Source organism: Myotis davidii, unplaced genomic scaffold (assembly GCF_000327345.1).
Source record: "Myotis davidii unplaced genomic scaffold, ASM32734v1 scaffold142, whole genome shotgun sequence".
In the NCBI taxonomy this organism is placed as follows: Eukaryota; Metazoa; Chordata; class Mammalia; order Chiroptera; family Vespertilionidae; genus Myotis; species Myotis davidii.
In genome coordinates, this window is record NW_006294400.1 from 1,330,117 (window position 1) to 1,335,444 (window position 5,328).

General features: G+C 52.0%; 1 long non-coding RNA gene across 1 annotated transcript; it reads left to right on the forward strand.

Moving 5' to 3' along the window:
• The first annotated feature begins 260 nt into the window (after nt 1–260).
• LOC107183898 lies at nt 261–4,633 on the forward strand. Its single transcript, XR_001514717.1, has 2 exons — nt 261–863; nt 4,360–4,633. It is a non-coding gene; the product is annotated as an uncharacterized LOC107183898 (long non-coding RNA).
• The last annotated feature ends 695 nt before the right edge of the window (nt 4,634–5,328 follow it).

Consider the following 5,328-nt stretch of genomic DNA (forward strand, 5'->3'; position numbering starts at 1 on the left):
ATATATTTTATTGATTTTTTACAGAGAGGAAGGGAGAGGGATAGAGAGTTAGAAACATCGATCAGCTGCCTCCTGCACACCTCCTACTGGGGATGTGCCTGCAACCAAGGTACATACCCTTGACCGGAATCGAACCTGGGACTCTTGAGTCCACAGGCCGACGCTCTATCCACTGAGCCAAACCAGTCAGGGCCATCACCACAATTTATGACAATGAGAATGTCAGGAAAATCTCCTTCACTACCAAGTTTCCTGGTGCTATTTATTCACTTACTTATTTTGCTGCAAAAAGCTTTATTGTTTTCATTCGGTCTGAGGCATGGGCGAGGGATGCCGGGTGGTTAGAAGGATGCCTAGTCGCAGGCAGAGGCTCAGGCAGAAGCCAGACATCAGGGGGTCTGGCTTGGAGGGGCCCCGCAAAGGCCTCTGAGCGCCACAGTCTCCTGGTCGTGCTTGAGGATGAGCTTTCCGAAGAGCTACTCGCCCATCCAGCCCGGAGGCCGGGAGCCTGCAGAGGTGAGTCAGGTGTCGCCCATGTTCCCGATGAGTTCCACCTGCTCATCCAGAAAGGGATTCTCCAGGAAGTGACAGAGCTAAGGATCGGTTTGGGCAGAACCCAGGGCACACAGGTCCAAAGGGCCCGGTTCAGCTTCTTCTCCAGGACCACGGCGCTCCCAGGGCGCCCCGAGTTCCGCCCTGCTCATTGGTCCAGCGGGTCTGGAACAGGGCGAGGCCGCCCCGCTGGTTTTACATCTTCCAGAGACTCGGGCACCTTCACGCTTCTCCCTGGCCAGCTCTCGGAGGAAGTGGCCCACGCCCTTCAGAGCCACATCATCGAGGTGGAAATAGAAGCCTGGAGAGAGGTAGGTGTGGGAGGCCTGCAGATAGACGCAGGTTGAGCAGGCGGTGACGGGCCTCCACCTGGGTGGAATAATTCTTATGAATTTGAGAGCTCACGGTTGCTCGGCAATAAGGAGCTGAGCTCTCGGAGGCCGAGGGTGGCTGAGATGGTTCTGAAGGTGGCCGGGTCTGTTCTGTCCAAACACGGTTGAAGCGTGAGACAGATTAGGGGACAGCTGCGGGCACCGCTCTTGGTTCCTTTGTAATCTTCCCTGCTTTCTTGCTCTCCCCCCGCCCCCCCTCTTCCTGAAGCGACCGCTGGTCTACCTTCTATCACTGTGGGTCAGTTTGTATTTTCCAGAATCTCATCCACATGAAAGCATGCCGCAGGCACTCTTCCTTTGCCTGGCTTTTCCTCTCAGCCTAATTATTTTGAGGTACATCCCTCTGGATGCGTTTATCAACAGTTCACTCTTTCATTGCCGAGTAGGATGTGCAATCATTTGTTTACCCATTCAATCACATACGGATGGCTACTTTAGTCATTTCCAATATTTGGCTATCACAAGTAAGGCTGTTGGAACTCGTGTGTATAAGTCTTTGTGGGGACAAATGCTTTCATTGCCTTGGCTAAATACCTAATAGTGGAATGGCTGGATGATACGGTTGGTGTATATTTCACGTTTTAAGAAACTGCCAATAGTTTTTCAAAGTGGTGGCATCATGTTGTGTTCCTTCCCACCAACAGGATGTGAAAGTCCCGGTGGCTGTACATTCTTGCTGAGATTGGGCTGGGTTTTGATTTTGACATTCTGGCAGGTGTGGAGTGGTAGCTCATTATGGTTTTAATTTGCATTTCCCTAAGACTAAAGGTGTGGTGATTTGCCATCTGTAGATCTTCGAGGAGGTGTCTATTCAATTTAAATTGTCTTCTTATGCCGAAACCGGTTTGGCTCAGTGGATAGAGCGTCGGCCTGCGGATTGAAGGGTCCCGGGTTCGATTCTGGTCGGGGGCAGGTACCTGGGTTGCGGGGATGTGCAGGAGGCGGCTGATCGATGTTTCTCTCTCATTGATGTTTCTGACTCTCTCTCCCTTCCTCTCTGTAAAAAATCAGTAAAATATATTTTAAAAAAATAAATAAATTGTCTTCTTATTAATATGTTTATATACCTAGGGACAAATCCTTTGCCAGCTGTACTTTTGCATGCATTTTCATAACAAACACCATCGATTACTTTGATATACATTGAATCTGAGAACGTCCCTTCAATGACAAACAGTGAAACAAATAAACAAAAAAACCAGGAGCCAGAGGTGCTGGCCCATCCGACTGGCAAAAATAAAAAGAGGGCCTCCGCATGATTGGTGACCTGGGGGAGAACACTCCTCACACTGAGCACATTCCTAAAGGATCAGAAACTGATGCAAAATCCTAAGAAGACTTGCTGATAGTTCACCAAAATCTTTTTTTTTAAATATATTTTTATTGATTTCAGAGAGGAAGGGAGAGAGAGAAATATCAATGATGAGAGACAATCATTGATCAGCTGCTTCCTGGATGACCCCCTACTGGGGATCGAGCCCACAACCCGGGCATGTGCCCTGATTGGGAATCGAACCGTGACCTCCTGGTTCATAGGTCGATGCTCAACCACTGAGCCACGCCGGCTGGGCACCAAAATCTTTAAATGTGGGTTCCTTTGACTCAGCAAGTTCAGTTCTAGGCATTTTTCCTTAAAAAATAAATACACTAGAGTCCTGGCCAGTGTGGCTCAGTTAGTTGGCCGTCACCCCATGCACCGAAAGGTTGCTGGTTCGATTCCTGGTCAGGGCACATGCCCTGGTAAGGATGCATGCAGGAGGCAACCAATTGATGTTTCTCTCTCACATCAATGTTTCTCTCTCTCTCCCCCTGTTCTGTCCTCTCTCTCTAAACATCAGTTAAAAATAAATAAATATACCAGAGCAGTAAATTGTCCGTCCCAGGATCTTTGGTCCTGGTGTTGTGCTCATGGGAGAGAGAGGCAGATGCCCCTGGCTGGACCACATGGGATCTTGGCGCTGTGCCCTTACATGCTCAGAGCCCTTTTGTCCTCAGGCCTGGGTGAAAGGCTCAAGGGACTGGAATTTGATCCATCCCCAGCAGGGTGGCCGGAGGGCCGTGCAGTGCAGTTCTCGCCAGACTGCATCTGAAATCTGGCTCCATCTGAGCCTGGCCTGGCTGCGGAAGGCTCTAACCAGTCAATGCCAGTGTAAACTGGGAACCTGGGACACTGGGCTGACACAGCTACCTGGGACCTAAGAAGGGACAGCCCTTTGCCCTCCACACACCAATAGTTTCCCTGGAGGTGGGGCCTTGGCCAGGGTCAGGCCAGGACCGCTGAGCCTGGGTGAGAGAAGGGAGCTGGTAGCCTGGAGACCTGGGTTCTAGATTAGCCCCTGTCTGGCTGTGTGACTGAGGGCCAGCCTGTTCCCCTTCCTAGGCCCCAATCTCCTCAGCTGGACAGTGAAAAGGGGAATCAGATAGTCAGGCCCCTCCAGTGAGGATGGAAAGCGTGGGTACTGGAACCAGCCAGACCTGCGTTCCAGTTCTGTCTCCATCACTTTCTGCTACTTGGCACGTTATTGAGCCTCTTTGTACCTCAGTTCCTGTCTCAGCTCCAAGCCCTGCAATGGTTTCCCATTATGCTTTGCAAAAAGGCCTCTGGATCTGCCCCTTCCCACCTCTCCAGCTCCAGTTCCTGCCAATCTCCCCTCATTCATCATATGCCAGCCATACTAGAACCCTCAAACCCTGCCCCGGGCCACAGGGCCCTGACAGGATGCTCTTCCCTCTCCCTAGCACATCTTCAGCCTCTCTCCCCAGCTACATCCTATTCATTTATCAGAGGTCAGATGCCACTTCCTCAGGGAAGCCTCCTCTGCACCCAGACTGACCTTCTGCTGACCCTTCTCACAGCACAACAGTGCTCATTAAACTATTGTCTGTGTGATTATTTGTTTGATGTCTGTCTCCAGGTGGCACTGTGAGCTCCCTGCCAGCAGGGATGAGGCAGCCTTGTTTGGGGCTGTGTCTCCTGCCCCCTGCATGGGCCAGGCATAGAGTAGGCACCCCAGTAACTTCGTTGAACAAGCAGGGCTAACAGCAGTTTCCACCCCACATTTTAACATTTCTGGAATCAGGATGTATTTTACAACTGCAGGGACCAGGTAGCAACCATGACATATTCGTGAATACCTGCAGGTGTGCATCAAAACCTACAGCTTGGGCCCTGGCTGGTTTGGCTCAGTGGATAGAGCATCAGCCTGTGGACCAAAGGTTCCTGGGTTCTATTCCCGTCAAGGTTGCAGGCTCCTCCCCGGCCAGAGCCTTGGTCAGGGCGTGTGCAGGAGACAAACAATCGATGCCTCTCTCTCACATCGATGTTTCTGTCTTTCCCTCTCTCTTCCACTCTCTCTAAAAATCAATGGAAAAATATCCTCGGATGAGGATTAAAAAAACACAACACAACTTGCAGCTTGGGAGGACATCCTGAGACAAGAGTGCATACTCCGAACAATAGCTCTTGACGACACAGGACAACACTGTCTGGAAGAACCGACCTCAGAGACGCCGAATAAAGGCGTGATGCAGTCAAGTCGGACTCTGCGTGTGCAGAAGTTTCAGGAATATCTTCGCTAAATTATTTTGCCCATAGTTTCCTTTTTATGTATGCACCGTAGGGATAGGTGATAAAAGTGTCCAAGTTTAAAAGAACGCCTTCAATGAGTATAAAGTTTCTAAATGATAAAGAAGTGCTGTGTTATATCTTACTGGGTAGTGCCTTTTTCTTTTTTCGTGGCACAAACATAAACGATGCATCTCTCAAGTGAAGGCGTCTTAGATCTGATTCAATACTGTAATTCCTGCCTTATTGGGGTTGTGGGGCCGCCCCAGGGAGAGAGCCGCGCGGGGCGCAGAGCTCTGGGCGGCCACAAGGGGCGCTCTGTCCACGGCGGGCCAGGAGCCTGGGCTCAGAGAAGCCGGGCGGCATGTCGTTCTCCCTGTGTCCTGTAGGTGGCGCGAGACACCCACAGTCAGGAGCAGCCTGGGCACAACCCAGAGCGGGTGCGGCCGGAGGGTGGGGATGGGTGAGGCTGGAGGGTGGGGATGGGTGAGGCAGGAGGGAGGCCCGGAGTGCTCTGCCCTGCCCTGGAGAAGGCTCTTTCGCCACCCCAGGGAGAAGACGTGGCCAGTTCTACCAGCCCGTCTAGCCCGGAGGCGGCGCTGGGTGTGGAGAGAGCTTAGGGACATACATCAGGGGCCCTGCCCTGCTGCGTGATTCTGGTTCCCCTTCCCTTTCTGGCCCCAGTCTTCCTCCCAAGCAGTGATGGTGTGAGATCCGGTCAGACCTGAGCCCTGAGAGTAAGGGGCCCAGGTGGCTGAAAGGCCCCCAACCAGCTGCCCCCAAAGTCACTGGCTTCCCCGGGGAGCCCAAAGCCCTGGG